The following is a 24227-nucleotide window of genomic DNA, read 5'->3' as shown; positions in this document are numbered from 1 at the left end:
TACATGGAAAAAATGAAGGCATCGACGGGAAAGAAAATACTAAGGAATGTATTAAAATTGGATCTCAAGTGCTAGTGGATTAGTAAACCTAAGCGGTAGTGCAGGGTGGCAGATATATTATATCCAAAAGATGGTTCATAATTTGAATATTTCGGATAGTTCATTTAGACCTGACACGGCCGTGTCGAATTTCACAATTAACATTGCTTCCCTTTTGGATAGTTGGAGGCTCAAGTCGCCTCCTCGAGGGTCTTTTTCGATCCTGGAAATAACTGTCCATTTGAACTCATTGAGTCCATGTCGCATTCTAGTCCAGTGATTTACCAGCGGGGCGTTTTCAACATTTCTCTTCAACCTCGACTTGTGTTGTGATATGCGTTGACGCACTTCTTGTTCTGTTTTGCCGATGTACAGGCAATCACACGGGCATTTTATGCCATAAACTACGAATTTAGATTTACAATTACTGAATACCTCTGGAATTAATTTTCTGTCTGCGGAGGACTAGTCCTAGCCCTAAGTAAATATTATCAGCACTGGCATCTCCTTTTGTTATTTGCTATATAGGCTCAGCCTTGCTGATTAGAGCCAGCCCTATTTTGTTTTCACTTCATTATAGCGGACGCCTGTCCGCGAGGTAATTGTGTGATTCCATTTAATTTGGATACTGTGTGTATTGTATACCACTAATATATGAAACTCCAGATCTAAGGTTGATCCTGCGACTGCTTTTAGATCGTTTTTGATTGCTTCTTACTTTTGTTCTCTAGCTTCTTATTTCTTCTTAGTTATCGCTCGCACTTCCTGCCTCCCTGTCTTTTGTCTCACTAAACTATCCACTTATCCACACATTTTCCTCTTTGGAATGGCAGATAAGGACACATTTGCATACAGCGAAGAGCATATCAGGAGTCTCCTTATTGATCCCCCAGTTTTCTCTTCCGTCTCCTTGAGTGTGTCTGCAACTTCGCAGAACGAATCAGAAAGACTCTTGCGTCTCAAAAAGAAGCAGATTAGGACTGACCTGCACGGCCACTTCCTTCTACAACATCTGAGAGAAGGGACTATCCCAGGTGGCCTTCAGATCAAAAACATCCCGGTAATCTTTACCGAGGATCCCATTTTCAAAAAAAGCTTTTCCTTCATTGAAACAAAGTGTAGTAGGGACCTTATGGTCGTTACTGTTGAGACAGCTGTTAGACTCTCCAAAATTGAATTAGAAGAAATAGCCAAGTTGGAAGCTGAGATTAGCACTAACCCCACAATATCGGATGCTAAATCATTATTGGAGAAAGTGGAAAAGGAAATCCAAGAGTTTAAGGACTACACTGTAACACAAAAAACTAATCAATTCGAAAAGGATAAGACAAATTTCTCACTGGATAATATATATCCTTATTTGCAGCCTGACTTTTACACCAAACAGGAATCTAGAAGATACTTACCAGATAATCAGGGTAGATCTAGAAAGCACTTCATTTCTTTCGGTGAGACTTCCTCTTCTTCAGGCAACTATAGTGACACCAGTGGTAATACCAATCAGTCGAATAGGAATAGAAACTGGAACCCCAACCAGCAAAATCGAGGTCAGGGTCAGAATTCTTTTTAGGCAGAGGCCAAACGAGACCCAGAGCCCGAGTGAGATAAACGATTCCATGGGAAATGAAGACCCGTCGACAACATTACAAGAACTAAAAATATCCCCAATTTTTTATCTCTCACAAAGAGCATTAACCAAAGCAGAAGAGGATATCTTGTCTAAGGGACTATCCTTTGTTCCTTCTAAAAGAACCGATTTTGTACGTATGAAAACAGAATTCATAGAATTCTGCAGAAAACTTAGGCTAACAATGTTTTTTCTGGAAAATCCTATACCACAAGCCACTGAGGTAACAGGCTTACGAAATAAGTCAACATTCTGCCCCTCTGGTAATATGATTCCCAAAGAATTGATAATTTTCGAAAAAAGTGTACTTTCTGCTATTTCCAATATGGAAAAAGAAAAAAAGTTCGTTAAATTCAATACAACGAGAGACGAAATGTCAGCCTTAGCGGCCCTAAAAAACGACCCCACAATTGTGATAAAGCAAGCCGATAAAGGTGGATCTATAGTACTATGGGATACTGTAGATTACACCAATGAAATAAGAAGGCAACTTGACGACCCCAGTTGCTATCGCAAAATCGACAAAGATCCTACAAATGATTTACAAAGCCAACTTTTTGTGATTATCCAGGAAGGTTTTGATCAAGGGTTTGTTGGCAAGAAAGAATGTGAGTACCTACAAATTAAACACCCAAAGGTACCCTGGTTCTATGCACTGCCAAAAGTGCATAAAAATCATAGTAATCCCCCAGGGAGACCCATCGTGGCAGAATGTGGTTCTCTCTTGGAACCTATTGCGAAGTACGTTGATTGTTTTCTCAAACAATTTATGAACCAAGTTGTATCATACTTACAGGACACAACCGACTTTATAAACAAGTTGGAAACTATAACCTTTCGTGAAGGGATAGATTTGCTAGTCACTCTCGACGTGACATCACTATACACGCAAATCCCCCAGGATGAGGCAGTGGCAGTGCTCTCTTTCTTTTTAGATTCACGCCCTAGACCTATGCAAGTTCCCACGAAGTTCTTGGTCGACTTAGCTTCCTTCGCTTTGAAGAAGAACTATTTTTGTTTCAACAAAGAATTCTATTACCAAGTAAAGGGGGTGGCAATGGGGTGTCCTTTTGCCCCAGAGCTGGCAGTTTTGTTTATGTCGATGTACGAGGATATGTACATACATAACAATAACCCTTTCGGAGAATATATTGGTAAATGGTATCATTTTATCGACGATGTCTTTATGGTATGGACTGGAGGAATTAACAATCTGACCTTGTTCCATCAATGGCTCAATACCAGAACATCTGACATTCAATTCAGTCTTTCCTACTCCGAAACCAAAATCGCCTTTTTGGATGTTGAGGTGTTCCCCAAAGCTGGCAAGTTGGCAACGACTCTGTTTATAAAACGTACAGATCGCAATAAGGCGCTACTTTTCCATAGCAATCACCCGAGAAGCTTAAGAGAAAATCTGCCCTATGGGCAGTTTCTGCGCGTGCGCAGAAACTGCACATATGAGAACGACTTCTCCCACCATGCGGAAAAACTTGTTTCCAAACTTTGCGACCGAGGGTACCCCAAAAAACTGGTGAAGGATTGTATGAAAAGAGCTAGGTGGACCCCCCGTGAAACATTACTGGAGCGCAAAAAGAAACCAGAACAGAAGCGCCAGGTCTGTGTCACCACCTTTTGCCCGAATGCCAACCAGTTGAAACGCATCATTGGACAAAACTGGCACTTGGTGAAAAATTTAGATGAAAGCCTGAGAGATCCACCTTTGTTTGCGTTTAAAAGAGAGAACAGTGTCGCAAACCATCTGGGAAGAGCCTCCATGCCAACTCAAATCCAACCATCACTCCACCAAATGATGGGATTGGCACCTATACTAGGTCACCACAAATGTGGTACATGCCTATGCTGCGAAACCACCATACAGGGCTCTGTTTTCCAGCATAAGGGCATATCCTGGAAAAATGAGGTATTCAGTAATTGTAAATCTAAATTTGTAGTTTATGGCATAAAATGCCCGTGTGATTGCCTGTACATCGGCAAAACAGAACAAGAAGTGCATCAACGCATATCACAACACAAGTCGAGGTTGAAGAGAAATGTTGAAAACGCCCCGCTGGTAAATCACTGGACTAGAACGCGACATGGACTCAATGAGTTCAAATGGACAGTTATTTCCAGGATAGAAAAAGACCCTCGAGGAGGCGACTTGAGCCTCCAACTATCCAAAAGGGAAGCAATGTTAATTGTGAAATTCGACACGGCCGTGTCAGGTCTAAATGAACTATCCGAAATATTCAAATTATGAACCATCTTTTTGATATAATATATCTGCCACCCTGCACTACCGCTTAGGTTTACTAATCCACTAGCACTTGAGATCCAATTTTAATACATTCCTTAGTATTTTCTTTCCCGTCGATGCCTTCATTTTTTCCATGTATGAAACCCCACCTTTGGGCCTCATTTCTATGCATTATATGCATTAAATCCCCACCCTCCTGGCCAGTTTACCCATGTGTGGCTCCCCCGCTTGAGTCAGCGTATGTCCGTAGAACCGCCTCCTTCCTGAGGCTTCAGTGCTCTCTCAGCGATAAAAGGGAGAGTTTCACTCGGCAGGGTAACGCGCCTGCGCGAGTGATCAGTGTCGATTCCGACGACACCCGGCTCCAGCGCGAAGAAGAAACCTTTGGACTCCTTCCTCCTGGTAAGAGTTAGTACTAGCTTCCCCGTGGGCCCCGGTCTCTTGCTTGTATCTGACAGGGCCGTAGTGAGACCTTCCCCAACCTCTGTTTTATTTCCAACCAACTGTAGTTCCTTTCCTCTATAGCACACGCGATTCAGTCTGCATGTTTTGACGATGCCACCCCTTCGTTGCAGCTTGGATTAAATCGGCAGAAGCTTTTCATTTTCGACCGCTTCTCCCAGGTGACGTACACCTTTGATTGCTTTTACGCTTTCCTTCTTTTATGAATTCCATATCCACCCCTAATACTTACAAACTTTTAACTTCCTACAGGACTCAGAGCGTATGTTAGCAAGTACGAAACGCTGCCATAGTATGACCACGATGGTCCCATTCATCTTATAAGTCGACGTCCCCTTTCATGGTTCACTCGACTGTGGCATATATTTCACTCCAAGGTAGCCGACCTTGTCCGCATTATGTCTACCCGATTTTTTCTATCTGCCCTCACATTGTGTGTTTAGGTTCCCATTAAAAAGGTTCTCCATTTTTTTACAGATTGCTTACTTGGACACACTTATTCCTTTGCCGCCTGTGTTCACTGATTTTCACGGGGCGGTAAGTTACCTTCCTAGGCCTTTGTCTGCTAGTATTGCAGTCTTGTTATTTCCCACTGACCCATTAGACTTCATTCTTTATTCTCAGGCTTTGTACCATAGAGAAGCTCTTTTTATCTGGACCCCCATAGGCTCTCTGTCTAGCCATTTTAGTGGTAAGTAATACCCAATCTTATGATCTCTTGTGTTGCATTTAACACCTCCAGTTTAGTGCAGGGGTCCCCTTGTCATCTAAGGACCACCATGCAGTCTTTTCACGACAAGATGTTTTACAATAGTGTCCCTCCAGCCTAGGGATATTCTCCAGTTGATGATTCACTAAGTTTTGAGACTCTTGTTGTGCAGTACTTTTCAACAATGTATGCCAATGCCTTCTTTCAACAGTGCATGCCATCGTTATTTATAACAGTGTATGCATTTTTGCATTTGTTTCTTTTTCACATGTCACTATCGCTTTAATTCTTCTCTAAAAAACACCTCTGTGTATGTTCTTCTTCTTTCTTTTCAGTTGCCTTAGGCACTGATGAGAATCTCCGACGAAATAAAGGGGATTTGAAACGCGTAGGCCTAATATCTCACTGGTCTGCTTATGTGTATAGGAGTTACGTCCACCTGCATACTCCTTACAATTTCTTGTACATTACCTATTTGTATCAACTCGTAATGAATGTCCAAAAATGTAAAAATTTACGGTTTGTACGATTTTCAAAGAATTGTTTTGAATTTTCGCTTAATTGACGCAGACCAAGTTTTGTATTTTTCTTCTCTTGCAGCAGTAATATGTGGTATGCTTGAGTCATGTTTGAAAGTGTTGAATGTGTTGTGAATGTGACATGATTGAAGTTTTGAATGTTTGATGTGTTTAATTGAATGTAATTTGATGTGTCCGTCCTTTTCTTGATTTTTTCCAATGTTTTCTTCTCTAATGTAAAGATAAATTTTATAACAAATTGTTGATTTTCTACAAAATAAAATTGCGACTAAACAGCAGTACCCTTTTCTGGAATTAATTTTCTGTCTGCGGAGGACTAGTCCTAGCCCTAAGTAAATATTATCAGCACTGGCATCTCCTTTTGTTATTTGCTATATAGGCTCAGCCTTGCTGATTAGAGCCAGCCCTATTTTGTTTTCACTACACCAGGGGTAGTCAGTGGTGCATGGACCAAGTCTTTCTGTAGGGTCTCTTGATTTTAAACATCATTTAGGGCATGGATGGCATTGAATTGGAGTGTTTTTTTTGCGCGTATTTTGCTTTTTTGGGTGTTGTTGGGGCCTGGTCCAGTTCCTAGCCATGTGGATGGGGGTCATTTTGAAGCCTGGTCCAGGGCCTGGCCATGTGGGTGGAGGCCATTTTGATGCCTGGCCCAGGGCCTGGCCATGTGGGTGGGGGTCTAGGGGCCATGTTGAAGCCAGGCAGTGTGCTTTGTGCCAATGGCCTGCACCCAGTCAGCCTTGCTTTCATCCATTATGCCCAGGGTTACTCAGTGGTGCATGGAAAAAGTCTTTCTGTGGGGTCTCTTGAATTTAAACATCATTTAGGGAATGGATGGCATTGGATTGTGGTGAATTTTCTGTGTATTTCGATTTTTTGGGTGATGTTGGGGCCTGGTCCAGGACCTGGCCATGTTGGTGGGGGCCATTTTGATGCCTGGTCCAGGGCCTGGCCATGTGGGTGGGGGCCATTTTGATGCCTGGTCCAGGGCCTGGCCATGTGGGTGGGGGTCTAGGGGCCATGTTGAAGCCAGGCAATGTGTTTTGTGCCATAGGCCTGCACCCAGTCTGCCTTGCTTTCATCCATTATGCCCAGGGGTACTCAGTGGTGCATGGACCAAGTCTTTCTGTGGGGTCTCTTGAATTTAAACATCATTTAGGGCATGGATGCTATTGGATTGGGGTGATTTTTGTGTGTATTTTGATTTTTTGGGTGTTGTTCGGGCCTGGTCAAGGGCCTGACCATGTGGGTGGGGGCCATTTTGATGCCTGGTCCAGGGGCCTGGCCATGTGGGTGGGAGTCTAGGGGCCATTTTGAAGCCAGGCAGTGTGCTTTGTGCCATAGGCCTGCACCCAGTCAGCCTTGATTTCTTCCATTATGCCCAGAGGTACTCAGGGGGGTGCATGGACCAAGTCTTTATGTGGGGTCTCTTGAAATTAAACCTCATTTAGGGCATCGATGGCATTGGATTGAGGTGATTTTTGTGTGTATTTCGATTTGTTGGGTGTTGTTGGGGCCTGCTCCAGGGCCTGGCCATGTGGGTGGAGGGCATATTGAGGCCAGCCAGTTTTTGCCATAGGCCGGCAAGCTTGTGGTTGCGGGCCAGTAGGCCTAGGGTTATGTGTGGTCTCTCTTCTATTAATTTAAACATCCATTTTTTATTAGAATTGCAATTTTTATTTTGGGTCTTTCCATTTTTGGGTGTGTTGTGTTAATAATAATAAATGCCTAGTTGCAATAGTATTAATTGAAGCACGACATATGCAACATTTATTTAACTAATGTTCCTCTGGCTTCTTTGCTTTTAGGTGCACAAAGACTGAGGACCAGGAATCATCCTCATCATCATCACTTGTTGTAGTGCCAGGAAGAAGTCCTTCTGCGGTGTGTGCACAATGTCACGTGACGTCACGTGTGGCCACAGACAACTCCTCTGCAACTTGTGCAACTGCGTCCTGCTGTTCTGACATCTGAAGAAGATTGGCCCAAAGAAAGGTGGCCGTAGCTCCTCTACCAAGAAAGTAGAAAGTTGCCAGTGCCACTGCCAGTAAGAAGGAGCAGAAGAAGTAAGTGGCGCCCCTTACCAAGGAGACTGGGAACTTAGGGAAATAAAACAACGCCTGCAGCAGCATTGTCCGCCGGGGACCAAGCTGGGAGCAGCACCTCTGTTTCTTTGGTCTCAGTGCCACCACGCCAAGTTAGGACCAAGCCCATGAGTGCCGCAGAGGCAGCCACTTTAATTGCTCTTTCACCATCGACCAGTGATGTTGGCGTTGGCCTCATCGCAAAGTAGCATCCAATCAATGGAGGGTGTAACTCATCTGACGAGTGCTCAACCAGAGCCGCAACGACAACCACAGGTGCAACAAGGAGAGGCACAAGGAGAGGCACAAGGAGAGGCGCAAGGAGAGGCGCAAGGAGAGGCACAAGGAGAGGCTCAAGGAGAGACACAACTGCCCACAATGCTTGTTACTCCAGAAGTAGCGGCACATGAGGAAATCGAGATTCATGCAGAGGTATTAGCCGAGCAAGTCACTTTTGATGATCCATTGTCTTCCAGATCCCCAGCAAGGAAAAGGAGGGCTACTAGTACAACTTCTTCTTCAAGCCCCCTTCATTCTGATGATCTAGATCTTGATTGGCACTCACCAATTCAGTATGAGAGGGAAGCACGCCATGAGCCGACAAAGCTAGGTAAAAGGAAGTTTCCCACAAGGCTTTCAGTTATGGGTGATGACGAAGAAGAAGTAGAAGTGGTGTATTCTGCTGCTGATGAAGAGTCTGACGATGACGACCTAGTCATCACAGTCGTCACTCCAGCCCCAGCGGGCATGCAGCAGACAGTAATTTTTACCCTATCCCGAAATGCTGCACGGGAGGTGGGCGGTGTGGCACTGGTACCACCACCAACACAGGTAATTACTACACCAACACGACCTACAGCTTTCATATGTTCTTTTTAGAAGGGCCGGCGTGGACCTCTATCCAGCTCGGCCTCCATTACCTCAAGTAGTGGTGCTGTAAGTGCACAACAGAGACAAATTCCGCCACGCCCATCCTCCACTTCATCTGGCATTGAAAGTGGCACCTCCACCACCACCACCAGAAATCTCAACTCCCCAGTTTGGGACATCTTTAGTATTAGCAAAAAGGCGGAAAACCACGTTATTTGTTCGATTTGTAAACAAGTAGTTAGTTGGGGTAAGCTTGGTACCAACTATGGTACCGGAGGCCAGAGAGGTCATCTACAAAAACACCACAGCATCCAGTGGGAGGCGCACCTGGAAAGCCAAAAGTACAAATGCAACATTAGCCATTGATATTGCATCTGATGACGAGGAGCTGATCATGCAGGGGGGAGGTGAAGAAGCGAGAGACATTTTTTCTGGTACACACAGTACCCCTGGCAGCAGCACTGCAGTGGTAGCGCCCATACCCCAGCAACATCTAGGAGGCACAGTAAGAGTCTGGTAGAGACACCAATGCGAAAAAGTACATCAATGAGCCTAACTGGGTTGAAGAAGTCTGGATCATCATCACATATGAAAAGGATCCAGACCACCATTAAAAACATGTTTTGGTCGGAGGCGCCATTTGAACGCAACCACCCAACGGCAGGTCTGTATAATGCAATGCTGGCTAAAATGTTAGCGCTGGACCTTCTCCCTTTTTCTTTTGTGGCAAAAGTCTGTCCTAAATGAAAGGTTCCTAGCCGGTCCTATTTTGCCAGAGTTGCGGTCCCAGCACTACATCAGCAGCTTTGCAGAAGAGTGCTGTTCACACTATCCACCTGACAACAGACATGTGGACCAGTTGCCAAGCCGTTGATTACATGTGCATCACTGCACACTGGGTCTCTTTTGCGGGGGTTAGAGAGAAGATAGCTACAGGTGTTGACAGTGTCACAATTTTTCAAGCTACTCGGAAACATGCAACAGAAGCCATGTTTGCCATGGAGAAATCTCATACTGCAGTAAACATTTTGGAGGAGTTTAACTGTAAGGTCTTTGAATGGCTGCATCCAAGAAAGCGCATGATTGGTTATGTTTCCACGGAAAATGGTAGTAATATAGTTAAGGCCATGGCTTATGGTGACTATTTCAGAGTGCCGTGTTTGGTGCACAGCATTAACATTATTTATTTATTTATTTTTAAATATTTTTATCTGCATTTTTATGGAACATAACAAAACAGGCATGTCACAAACACCCACCCTCCACTTCCCTCCCACCATCCACCTTCCTCCCCCCTCCCGCCTGCACACGATCCCCTCATCACCTTGACAGGACTATAACTTGTTTGTGCACATATCCCTAAAGTGTGGAAATAAACCCCCCCTCCCAATTCCGCCCCGTCCTCAGCCAGTGTAGCCGGGTACCTCTCCCACCTTAGTTTACAGACCCCCATCCAGCCCATGGTATCGGCGCCATTTCCCCCAAACTCTGTTGAATTTCTTTCGGCATCCTCTAGCCTTGTATGTTACTCTCCCTGCTGCCATGTACAGATCCATTGCCCTTCTCCAGTCATCTAGATTCGGTGGCGTAGGGGCCCCTCATGCCCGTGCCACATCCCTCTTAGCCACCACTAATGTCAACACTACAAATATGAGGAGTGGCGACTCAAGTCCACGTCATTTGTTACTCCCAGCAGCACCAATTTGGGGTCCGACGTCACATCGACCTCCAGCACTTCTCCCAGCTCCACCAGAACCGTGGCCCAGTATGCCTGTTTTATGGGACATGTCCAAACAGTATGGTAGAAGTCTCCCTGCCCTGAGCCACATCTTAGACAGTTTGTGTCTCTAGCCCGGCCCAAGCGATGTAGCTGCGCCCTGTCATAGTACACCCTGTATAGGATTTTATATTGAATAAGTCTCAGACGAGATTTAATTGTGACTTCCCGTGGATGCATTAGGGCTGTCTCCCAATCCACTATATCCATCTTCCCTAGATTTTGTTCCCACGCTTCTCTGAGCTTTACCAGGCCATCTGGCATTTTATTGATCATTGTTCTATAAGTCAGGGAAACTGCTTTACCGGGAATGCATTCCTGCAATAAACGCCCTTCAAGAGGGGCATACTCCAGAAGGGACGAGGCGAGCGCCTCCTCTGCCCACCATGCATGTCGTAGTTGCACATATCTGAAGTGCTGTGTTTGGTGCAAACTATATTCCTCCCTCAAGACCTGGAATGACTTTAGTTCTCCCCTCTTCACCAAATCCCCCAGCACGGAGATACCAATATCGTCCCACCTCTTAAACCCTCGCAGCTTGTTCAACTCCTTCAGCCATGCACAGTGCCATATTGGGGTCTGCTTTGTCGGTGTATGAGTCCAACCTATTACCTTGGTCGCCCTCTCCCATACGCCCAGCGTAACCCTCGTTGCTGCATGAAGTCTTACAGCATTAACATTATTGTTCAAGATTTCTTTAAAAAAGAAAACACAGTCAGCAAGTACCTAACCACCTGCCGAAGAATCTGCACACATTTCAGCTATTCTTTTAAGGCCCGGAAGCAGCTGAGGATCATTCAACGTGACCGTAGAGTGCCAGTCAGAGAACTCATCCAGGAGGTAGCAACACGTTGGAACTCAACCTTCTACAGCGTCTGTTTGAGCAGTACTTGGTAATCAATGAGTATGTCTTTCACGCACGGGCTGCTTCTATGAAAGACATGAGGCTAAAGGGGGAGGAATGGGACCTAGTTAAAAGCCTGATAGACATGCTTCGTCCTTTTGACGTCTTCACCCGTGAAGTCAGCAGGGAGGACTGTACTTTGGGCAAAGCTATCCCATTGCTGCGCATGCTAGAACACAAACTGAAGGCGGTGTCTTCAACGTTCCGAGTTAATGCGGAAAAATAAGACGCATATCGGAGAGCTTATTAAGCCGCCTAGTGGACAATGTAAGGCTTAAAGCAATACATTCAGAACAACATTACATTTGTGCCCATATTCTGGATCCAAGGTACAAAAGGGCACTGGCCAGCAATACATTCATTCCTTTTTCTGAAGCAGATGTTTCCAAGTACAAACATTGGATAGCTCTGTCAGCCACTCGGTTAGAAAAAGAGCGGCAGGAAATTGAAGGAACCACCACAAGTACTACTGAAGCAGCAGGCCATCCGGCGTCAAGGTCCACTTCTGCGGCCGAAGGCAGTCACTTTCCCTCAGAGCCGTTAACAACACCAGCAACCGTATCATCACCTGCACCAGGCCCAGCCATAATATTGTCAGAAACAGATTGGATAACTCATCAAGGATTTGCTTGTTCCAGGGTTGATGCAAAGGCAACAGATGGTACGCAATGTGGAGCACCCCTGGAGGACCTTGAGTAGATGGTTCTGGCCTATCTAGCTGACCCAACAGAGGTCTTCTTGGATCAGAATCCATTGGTATATTGGTATGGGAAAAGGCCTCAAGGGCCACTGATCACCAAGCTGGCTATAAATTATTTGTCTTGCCCACTCGCAAGCGGGTCTTCTGAACGTGTTTTCAGTGCTGCTGGTGCCATTGTAACTTCAAAAAGGACATGCCTCTCGCCCAAAAATGTGGAGAGGTTAACAATGATCAAGATGAATCAATATTTTGTACCACCAGATTACAAAATACATGAATCCACGCAGGAAGAAGACGACACCGACTTAGGTGATGGAAGTTCTTCTCTGTTAGCAGACCTACTCCCGGTTCAATTCACAGAGTTTGAGGACGAGCTCTACTTCCCTGACACCTAGGCTTGAAATACTTACTTTTTTTTTTCATCCTTATTCACTTTTATTTCTGTGTGTCTTTCTTTGTTTTGCAACTTTTAGCAAAACAAAACTCTAATCACAACAAATCCATCAGCACCACTGTCTTTGTCTTATTTCCATATTAAAGGTGCCGCTGTCTGCATTCCTGAATTTCACAAATTCACAACTCAGTCATGCTCCTCTATCCTCCTCCTCCAGACTCCCCCTATCCATTTTCCTCAAGGCAGATGGCCGGATTACGCAGAATCAAGAAACTGTTGCTTCGTAGATGAGTCCCCTCAAAAGAAGTGGGACTGGAATGACTTACTATGCTGACTGTTACTTCTGAAATTGACACGAGAGGCTGCCCTGTGGTCCTTCACTTAAGAATAAGATGCTGACAAAAAGTGGAACAGGTAATGAATGATGAGATGGCATGCAGTGGACAACACTGGCTGTCTGGCTCTGATAAAAGCAATTGCTGTTTGCTTGTTGTGCATTAAATTAATCCTATGTGTTCTGTTATTATTTAATCTTTCACACACTAAATGTAACTCAAGTCTACTCTGTTTACCTTGTTTAATGCAAATTGCACTTCTACTGCAGGGGCCACTACGTTGCATTTTTTAATATAGAAAATGTCCTTGGTCTCACGGTGTGTAGACTGTGACTGCATGAACAACATTTAGTTTGCCACCACCATGATGATGATGAGTCATGATGACCAAAGTTACATAATATCTTCACAGTCACTCACTGGGATGGATGGATCATCATTGTTGATTTACGGAAGAACTATGGCCATTTTGTGAGTGGCAAACAGGTAAACCAGTCAACAACAATCATAGCAGAACTACATGTCTTTCTAGTCGTGGTATGGAGTGGTCGATCCAGTGTAGTGTTATGCCAGAGTCCAGACAGCGGTTCATGTAAAATTGCTGCTATGTGGCTTGCTGTATAAAATTAGATCTGCTTTGTCTGTCTGTGTCAAAGAGGTATGCTACATGGAGGTTGGTTCACTCTGTAGTGGTACCTGCCTTGACCGTCTGCATGGCACTGGCCTGCTGTGTGCTAATTATTATCCTGGAAACAGAGACTCAGTGTAGGCACTTTAGAAATGATGCATGTATGTAATACTGTCGCCTCTGAAAGTGAAAGTTTTATTTTTGCACTACACAACGTACCTTATATTTTTCCTCCGGGGTGTTTTAATATCCCTTTCTGTTTTCCATCAACAATTACAGGCCGTCACTTACCCTGTGTGATGGGAAAAGCATTAACTCAGGTTTACCACAGCAATACGCAATTCCGCATCCGCCAGGCAGGCAGTGGACAGTGTCGTCACCAAGATTGATCGACGGAGCGTCCGATGGAATGGAGGAGTACCGCGAATAAGAGGAATGGCTGGATGCATGCAACTTCCCAATTTGACCAGGACAACTACAACATAGAGTTACAGTATCCACTTCACTTGTCCTTATCTTTTAAATAATGTTATTGTTGTGAACTTCTATGAGTGCGACTCTGTGCGTTTGCTCTCTGCTTCAAATTCATCCCTACAGCTATTTGATAAGTTTCTTTGCTATTTTTAAAACTAATGTAATGTACTACTAAGTGTTTATTCTCCCTGAGGGCAGATAGGCAAGTGAAATTGCGTAATTACTGCCGCCCTATACTGTCTAATTGTTTAGTACTATTTAGCAAGTTATAGTATAAGTAATACTTTTCAGTAACCTAACCATCCATTTAGCAAACAACTTAATGCATGCACTTCCTTTATGTCCCTTAAAAGATTTATGGATATGTTCGTATCCAAAGATTTGTTTTTCTTCATTTGTTGTTTGTCCATGCTGTGTTTTTTTTTCTCTTTCCAAAAAACTTTCCCAAAAACCCCCATTCCCATCCATTTTTCAAACCCTAACCCTCTTCCCCCGGGCTGTGTGGTTTTCATTAAGGTGTGACTAAATGACACCAATAATTCCACACGCTTGCTGGGGAGGATAAGGTCAAAAGCAACAGAAAATCAATTTCAAGGCAGGTCAAGGAATCCAAGGATATATTCTTATTCTGCTTGACACACACCCATGAGTATTTGTAAATCAATTCAGAATTTCACGTCCGCCGTTGAGTGGATTCATCAACAACAACATCCTCCTACACATGGTGAAAGCTTACACTGCTGTGTCCTTCAGTACTAGTTCTTGTAGTAGCCATAATCCACGCAACTAGTGGTTAACGTTTGATTGAATACTTTAGAATTGCTTAGGCTACAATTTATGGCACTGTTCTTGTGTACTGTACTATATACTATCATACTGTTCTGATGCTCCTCAGGCCACTCAATGTCTCATTTCCTTTTTTTTCATATGCTGCTACTGCCAGTATGTATCACTACTACTACCACCACAACGATGCCATTTGATCTGTACCGGATTCCATAGCCAACCTTAATCGCCATTTGCCATGCAGCCAGCCCTTTGCCTAGCCCTATTCTCAAACACGAATCACAGGTAAGATAAGCATTTTGGGGGAGGAAGAATAATGGAGTAGGAGGAGAGGAGAGAATGACGGTAGTACTGGTAAAGTAGTAGGACAATTGAATTGGGGAGAGGAGTTGGCCTAACGGCTAGGGCGCTCGACCTTGGACCTGGGGATCTGGGTTCGAGTCTCGGTAACGATGCCAAAACCTCCTGTGATTCTGGGCAAATCACTTAATCTCCCCGTGCCTAAAATGAAAGTGTGTCCTCATGTAACGTAACTGGAAAATATGTAAAGCTCTCTGATACCTGATTCGGTTCGGGTCTAATTCGCGCTATATAACTCTGCAAAAAAAAAAAAAAGAATTCACTAACTCTGTCAGTGGCACTTTTGTACAAATGTGGCTGATTACTTAGACAATTTGAATCAACCATCCAGTTAAGTTTGAGGAAAACAAACGTACAGTTAACCCCCCTTGCCTCCCCCACAAAACAGTAAAAATGTGTATGCTACGTTTAAGTGGAAAATAAAGAATTATTTTTCGACCCTAACAAAAATAAACTATCCCACAAGACCTGACCCACCCCCCTCCCTAACCCCAACCAATGTCCATGAAATGTCCCTAAAAGTCCAAAAACCCTGACGCCCAATTCCCACCTCCCCCAAAAGTCTTTAAAAAAGGCGCAAGGGACAGTCTCTCTCTACTTTGGCCAGCGGTGTCCTGTGGCCAGGTGGTCACGTAGCTCTCTCCGGGGGGCCTTGAGCAGGGATTTCTGCCTCTCCACCTCCTGCTCAAGGTAGGCCACTCGCAGGGTTAGTCGGTGCACACGAGCCTTGCAGGTAATGTGAGGGGCAGCTGTTGGTTTCGCTGCACGGAGGCAGCGGGTGGCTGCCGGACCACGGCGCCGTACCACTGGAGGATTGCGCTGGCTGTATGACCCAGGGGCAGCGGAGGAGGATGCAGCTGTTGTTGTTGATGTTGACTGAGAGTCATCATCCTCCTCCTGAGCCACCAGCCGCCGATATTTGGCAACAATTGCCTCCAGCTTCCGTTGCCTGACCCGGATAGCCAACTCCTTCCTTGATAGTTTAGAAGGAGTATCGATATGAAGAAAGGAAAAAATACTGTAACCAATACTCTTTAAGATTAACACAAAATAATTCAACTGAAAGTTGTGTCACAGTAGCACTAGCAACTTGCAAGCACAGTGCATAACATTTGTGGCATGTATCTATCTAACCTCCCACTTCGTCGGTCTCTGCTCTAACATTAGTGGGAGTTTCAGGAATTCTACTAGCACTATATGGACTCACTACATTAGACTCAGACAGTACACCAGTCTTCTTCTCTCTTGTTTAGCGAAATTAGTATGTAAACTTGTGGAAGCCGGCATAATGCCAGCGCAGTCTGCTTGCACCCAAGAAAAACAGACGCAAGCCATGATTACGCAGACTCGCGTTACTGTTACCAGTTCAGTACATGCAGGTGGGGAAGCTCTTACTTTTCTATTACGGGTGGCACTGGCCATACTCTGTTACAAGGGCTACTGCTCAATTAATTTAACTTTCACTACTACAAAAGGAAAATGAAGAAGATAATATGATCATCTATCCCTTCACAGGATATTTGCTTATATAAAGGATGACTTTAGGTGCTTTGTTTTTATTGATTTAGTGAACACCAACAGGCCACACATGAATGACACAGGTGAAAAAAAAATTATTAACATAGGTAGTGAGTGGTCCCCGTAATTGCCGGAGGAAGGAGCTTGTGACTTGACTTGATAATGTGAACTATACAATATAGATACACAATATATTGCTGTGCTTGCAAACTACTGTTAGTCAAGGGAGTATTCTGAAAAATTACACCTTCTACTTTTCTCAGCTTTGCTACTCTGGCACAGACGTGCAGTGTTACATGCTCTTCAAAGTAACACTCTTCATCTAGTGACCGTCTACTCCGTCTACTCTATATACGCCTATCCTATCTATGAGGAAGATACCATCCAGGCATCCATCCATTTAAAGTAAATGTCAATCATTCTTCTTAATGTCTCAACTGGACAAACCTTACTTTTTCTCACCGAAAAACACCCTTTTTATTTTATTTTGTAAACCGCCACTCATGCATCCGTGCTTGACTTGCATTTTAATTTGACCCAAAGAATATATTGCGCACCCATATTGTTTCTGTTCCACCCACCTAGGCAGTCCTCTTTTCTTTCTCCTTCCACCCATCCTTGCTTCAACCTTCAACCGGCCATGCATCAGATTCTCAGCCACCTGTGCCTGCATTCAAAAACACGTATCATTCTTTGCCAGTCATTAATTTAACTCGCTCATCCTTCACAGCAGACTTGAAGTCAAATTTAGAGGCGGCCATTGGTAACTCATCAACTCCCGCCACTAATGCTATTGCTAATGCGAAGTCAAGGGTGACTGTCTTCTACCTCCTTGACAAAAACTTAGTTCTAAATTTCTAAGTCTTCTTAACAGTAAAGTGTACTTGTACTGTACAACATATACACCCCTGCAGCGAGCCTACTCTGCAATCTCAATAAGTAAGGAATATAATAGCTTACCACTGCCCGCCACTACCGAGGCATCCCCCACAGCAGTTCCTGCTGGCATCCGCCCCTGGAGTGACTACCTCTGCGCTGGCCAGCACTGGTGGTGGGCTGTGCCGATGGTGTTCCGCCTAGAAAATACATTTCATATTTTTAGATGCCATATACACCACTCCCTATTGTGTCTAGGAATGAAAACAAACAAAATGTTACTACATAAACAAATTTAATTATTTGTGACTCTCTAGTCTAAACTAAAAATTCCCCTTTTGGAAGGGGAGAGTGTTTTTATTTATGCTTAGAGAATAAGCAAATCCCTAATAATACCGCACAATCGGGTGTTGTTTGTGTACCTTGATAACTCACAAGACCCTTACAAAAATAAACCCCATTGTCAATTCCTCAAAATATACCAACAAACAAATTCATTATATCAAATTTATGCATTTTATTACATACAGTACAAGAAATAATTTGCTGATTGCAGTGCCACTTGATAGAATTAAAAAATGTGTTGATACACATGAATAGTAATAAAATACAGTTTATCCAACAATAAATAAAAGGACAATTTCACAAAAGACAGATTAAAAACAAGTTGTCGACGCAGCGTTTCGGTTTTTGAATTTACACCTTCATCAGGACTAGGTTCTATTCAGTAAAGAGAACATAAAATTAGATACAACAATCATATAACTCTTTTTACATATATATTTCCCTATCTACATTGCTTCAATATTTATTATGATATAATAGTGATGACATCTCTTAATCTAAACAGTGTATCAGGGCACATTGTTTCAATGGTTTCTGGGTTTTTGAGTTATGCAAGGTCACAAACAGTAGTTGAGAATTTTATAAGCTACAGACTGTAGCTACACTGTAATGTTACTGGGTGTATTTATTAATTATACATACCTCACTAGTAAAAACTTTTCATAATATTTGTAATATGTTCCTCTATTATCAATTCGAGGGGCTTTTCATTAGCCTTCTGGACACCTTCTTCCATTTAGAAGTAATTTTTCATAGGGCAAGATAGAATTACTTCTTGCGACACCGATACCTTAATAAGAAATAAGCCGTAAAATGTTCTCAGTATTTATTAAAATATTTATTCAAGCTGTAGAAACTTTATTTATGCTTAGCCATAACATGCTACACTTTTTGGCACACATGATGAATGCTTGCTTTTTAACACGCACCATTTTTCTCATAACAGACAAAAGCTTCCCTTCTACGAACAAGAGCAATATGTTACTCATCATCCTCACCACCAGTACTTTAAGTTCCAACCAGGTGAGGGGTCTCCCACAATTAATGTGTAAAATCAGCCACTGTTCAGTTTTCAAGAGTTCACCTTTTCTCTTCTATGAAGTTGATTTAATTTTAATAAATGTTTTTATATAATGCACAATTGAAAATGATTATACAGAGTACACACAGAGCTAGTTTTTTTTAATAAAGCTTTAAAACTTACATAGACTCTGTGGTTTTTTGGTCATGAGTGAGTGAGCGAAAGGGTTTGCAATTTGCAAGCATGATTCCGTGACTCTGAGAGGTCAGGACTCTGACTCCGTAGTCTTATGTTCTGGGTTGTATAATCATTGGGGATCATCGCTGCATTCGGGAGCTAAATATTGACTCTGACACACTAGCTAGTCAGTAAGGAGATTGGAGGTTCAACTTCTTTTATGACTGAGGTTTGTGGAAAGTCTAACTGCGCCTATTATCACCAATGCCCTATTTCTTGTCCATAGTTCTGTATGTGTAGAATAGTCCCGGCAACAGAAGTAGTATGTCCTCCTATCCAATCAAAAAGTAAACTAGTATCTTATTCTTGGTGGCAATTGACATTTTATTGTTGGGAATTGTCAAAGCATAACATTAAGAAGACTTCAATAGATATTAAGTACATCACACAGGATTGCACTCAGTGCCTAGAGCTATTGCTGAATAGGAGTTTTGTTTAACACCTTCTGCCAACTGTGCAAGCTTAGCTAGCTACACAGACAGACTAATAATAATAAATAGTAGTAGCACAGAGAGTCATAGTAGAGGCAGGATAAGAATATAGAAACAGTCTACAAGAAGATCTAAGACGATTTAGGAAAAAATAGAATTATGTTGAATGTTTAGAATAAATAAGTTCTGTAAAAGTTAGGGAAGTATAATTATTAATACTAACAGGAAAACTTACTGGGTCCAGCAGAAGAGCCCTCGGTGGACCGATCCAGGCCTTCCTGCTCCGCCGGCGCCGCCACCGCCACCGCCACCTCTGTCCTCTTGCCCCTGAGAGGAGCTGATATCCATGAAAGAAAGACACAAACATGGATGATTGTTGTCAATGAAATCAAACATTTCAAAAAAACAATAACAAATTATTTCGGGGAATTGCACTAAATTTATTGACCTATCTGATGTGGTCTACTAGGATATTAGTATTGCTGGATTTGCGGACTGTCTACTTGGAAAGTTATGTAACTCACTAAACCAAATACAAAAAGGTTCTACTAGGACTGGCAGCACTCAGCAGCACGCAAAGTGACAGACACAGTCCGTCATGATTGCAGACTACTAAAAAATGTCCTACTAAATGACAAGTCATATTATAGTCAACCTATCAATCCACCACCACTATCTCTTCTTAGTGGCAGGAATACAAAGTAAGGACTGGACTTGAGTCTCTAGTCTCTAGCATTACGCAGTTCTGTAAAGTACAGTCATAATCACTCAGGCCAAATGAGCACAAAATTGAAAAACAAGTAAGCATAGTAGCACCGCCACTCAGCAGGCGATCACCTGCAATCACAGAAGCTTTTGAAACATAATTTACCTGCAATGTAATCTGCAGCTTTCTTGCTCTTTGGAAAAAAACATATATTTGCAATTTAACACAGAGCAGAAGAAAACAAGGTAGTTATTAAATAGCTATTAGTGCTCACCAAGCCCAGGGATCTCGACTCCAAGCAGGTCGAGCAGGTCTTGTTCCCGGTCCATTATGTCGGACCACTGGTGCGTCACCTGGTTGTAGGTGTACCCCATAGCTGGCGACGCTCCCGGAGGCCGTACCCGGTACCGGGCCTGCCTCCTGCTGCGGCGGTCTTCGGGAGGTAGCGCTACACAAAGAAGACCAGTGCTACCACCTCCACCACGCTGAAAATCTCCCTGGGACTTACAGATTCCCCCTGTAAATGCCAGCAAGGGAGCCGGCTGCGGGGTGTGGGAGCGGGACTCTTCCCCTTGGACTTGCCCGATCCCTTTGCCATGGTCCTGGGTTAAAGAAAGGAAAAAGAGGAAAGAATAGGGGAAAAAGTAAATAAAAGAAAAGAGAGAGTTAAAAGAAAAAGTAATTATTAAAGTAACGAAAAGTAGAAAAAAAAAATATATAGATGTACAAAAATAAAGAGATGGATAATGAGTAAAAAAGATTAAAAAAAAGTTTTAAAAAACAAAGGATTTCAAAGATTGAAGCTGGATAGAAAAGGCATGCCCAGAACCATAGCAATGAATGAAAAACAAGATGGCAGCGCCCATTACAACCACATGGGTACGTTCGCGCGCTATTTTCCCCGCGAGCATGCAAAAACGGACGCGAACATGCAACTGTGGCCCGGAACAGGAAAAGCGCAACACGAGCATGCAACTAGCAACCGGAAACAGAAATACGCAACGCGAACAGTGAAAACAAGATGGCCGCGCTCATATATGACCGCATGGGTAAGTTCGCGGTAGCCGCGGTGAGAAAAATTCCGCGAACACGCAAAAAATAAAAATCCACAATCTCGCGAAAGTTCACGGATTTTGCAGACCGCGAGTATGCTTTCGCACAAATTCGCGTACCACGAATTCACAGAATTCGCCCATACTTAAAATCTTCCAGACATCGATCAGCCTTTCATAATTGAAGCAGATGCTTTTAACACTGCAATTAGGGCAATTCTATCTCAAAAGGCGGCTGAGCGAACTAACCATTTACATCCCGTTGCATTCCTATCCAAAAAAAGTTTACCTGCCGAGATGAACTATACAGTGGCAGAAAACGAACTGTTGGCTATTCGTCTCGCCTTTAAAGAATGGCGCCATTATCTTCGAGGTGCAAAACATTCGGTGACTGTTAATACGGACCATCGTAAGCTCCAATTTTTATGATGTGCTCGAGCTTTGACACCTCAACAGTTACGGTAGACCTTATTCTTTGCAGAATTTAATTTTGTTATAACATTCAGACCTGGCAAAATAAATAACAAAGCAGATGCTTTATCTTGATGCGAAACAGCAGCAGAAAAAACTTAAAAAGGCAATTATACCTCCATCCATAATTCCAAAAGAACAAATTATCAGACTTACCATGTCTGAGCAATTTTTTCAAGACATAAGAAAAAGTATGCTGTTAAAACAGATCTTAATTTGGGAACATAAAAACAAAAAGAGAACTATTATTCAAGGATTACCATTTCAAAAAACACTCCTATACATTCCATCAACATTAGAAAATCAAGTCTTACAATGGTGTCACACAAAACCATTAGCTGGACATCCAGGATTAGCAACAACCCAAGAGCTTGTCCAAAGACATTTCTGGTGGCCTACCTGGAGACAGGATGTTATCCAATATGTAACTCAATGTGACATTTGTACTCAAGCTAAAGGAGATCATAGCGCAAAAAAATGATTATTGCAGCCCCTCCCTGCCTACTCCAATTCCGCTCTGGGAAGATATATCCATGGACTTTATTATGGACTTACCCAAGGATCAAGGGAAAACCACCATTTTAGTGGTGGTTGACAGACTGTCAAATATGGCTCACTTTATTTCTTGTTAGAAAATGGCAACAGCAACTTAGTTAGTAACCTTACTGGTTCAAAATTTAGTAAGGTTACATGGCTTGCCTTGCACTATTACTTCCAATCAAGAGGCGCAATTTACGTCAAAAGTATGGAAAGCTTGGTGCAACACTTTACAGATAAAAAGAAACTTGTCCACAAGGTTCCATCCGGAATCGAATGGCCAAACAGAGCGAGTGAACCAGTTATTAAATCAATATCTATAATGCTATTTATTTAAATAACAAGGTTCATGGGTATATCTCCTCTGGGAAACTGAATTCGCTTGCAATAATTTAAAGCACACTTTCACAAACATGTCATTATTTTTTCGAATCATGGCTGTCATCCACATTACGTTCCATTGCTGTTATCACAAACTCACACTAATATTCCATCTTTGGACTCTAGATTACAAGGAATGACTGCTATTATAAAACATTTACAAGGAAACTTACAGGAAGCAAAAAACAACTATAAAAGATTTGCTGATAGAAAAAGAAAAGTAGAACCAAGGTACAAGACTTGTCAATTCGCCTGTCTCTCTACAAGAAATTTTCAGTTAAAAAAGAAATATAAATTCCATCCACGATTTATTGGACCGTTTGAAATCGAGAATTGTGTATATCCAGGGGAAACTAGCAACTCACCAGCAGCATCAGGACAGGAGCCATGAGGGCAACGGCTGGGCGCTCAACTTCTCCCTTCCACGCCGTGAGGGCAACGGCCAGTGTGACTGGGGAAAACCACAATTCCCAGCAGCCCCGAGGGCCTCAGGCGCACTCGTGACACTCCGGCCTGCGCCCGGAGCGCTTTAAAGCTGCAGAGCGCCCCCGCAGCGTGTGACGCACGGGCGGCGTCCTGGCGAAACCCGGGCCAAGGGCGGGCCTGTCCTTGCCCGTCATCGACCGGAGGAGACTGGGCTGGGCCACCCCTCTAACCTTTGTAGTTCTGGGCCTTTGTCCTATCGTCTGGATCTGGAGGTACTTTGATCCCTATTAAAATCCGTTATAGGTCTGTTTGTTGCTGCATGCACTAATATTTTTGTAATGGCCCCACCAATTCCCCCTACCCATGCGCAAGGGAAACACGCCTGTGTGGGGAAGCGCACTGTTCCCAAGGCTAACCCTCCGTCACCTCCAGTCCCCACAGCAATCGACGTAATGCTTCAAAAGGCGATAGGAGTGGTCACCACCGAAATTGAACTGACCGAACAACGTCTTTCAACCACACCTGACGGTTTTCCATCTACCTCTCCTCTCCCTACTGATTCAATGAACCTATTTGAACTAATTGGGAGCCCAAATATGGTTTCGGACAGTAATGAACATATCACTTTACCTAGTTCTGTGTCTAGATCTGAGGACAATCTGCCCACTGCCCGTCTGCCAAGAAAAAGGACCTCGGGTAGCAACCAGGGCCTTAAAGGGAAAAGTCTAGGGGTGGGCCTGGCAGAGGTCTTGAAAAGACAAAAAAAAGTGGCACCACTTTAGTTAACACTAGTAAGTCCCCAATAGACCAGACCTACTCCCTCTGGGCCAAAGCTCTAGTGGTAGACTTGTTGTCCCAGTGTAGAATGATGGTAGGGGAACAGATTGCTTCCATTCTTCAGCACCTTAAAAATGTTCCATTTCCTAAAAACCCATCACAAATACTTTCCAATAATGAAGCCACTATTAACCCTATTGTTAGTATACTCAATGCTGGGCCTTCTATTTCCCCGGACCCACTCCCGAGTTTGATAACTAAGTTACCCAAAGCTGATAAAGGGCCCCAAAATCAGGTTCCTCCTATTTCTGTAGTTAGAAATTTAACGGGTGATAGAGGGTTGTCATTTTCTGGCCAAGGACCCGCACGTTTAATGCCCCCCTAAGTGTACAGGGGAACAATTCGAAACTGCCGAAGCTGCCGACTGCCCGTCATACTTCATCTTGTAAAAGTCCAACTGATGGTGACTCAAGCGTTTTGACTTCTGCGGAGGAGAACGCA

This window comes from Lissotriton helveticus, chromosome 2_1 (assembly GCF_964261635.1).
Source record: "Lissotriton helveticus chromosome 2_1, aLisHel1.1, whole genome shotgun sequence".
Taxonomy (NCBI): Eukaryota; Metazoa; Chordata; class Amphibia; order Caudata; family Salamandridae; genus Lissotriton; species Lissotriton helveticus.
The sequence above is the reverse complement of the archived record's forward strand: the minus strand, read 5'-3'. Positions refer to the sequence as shown.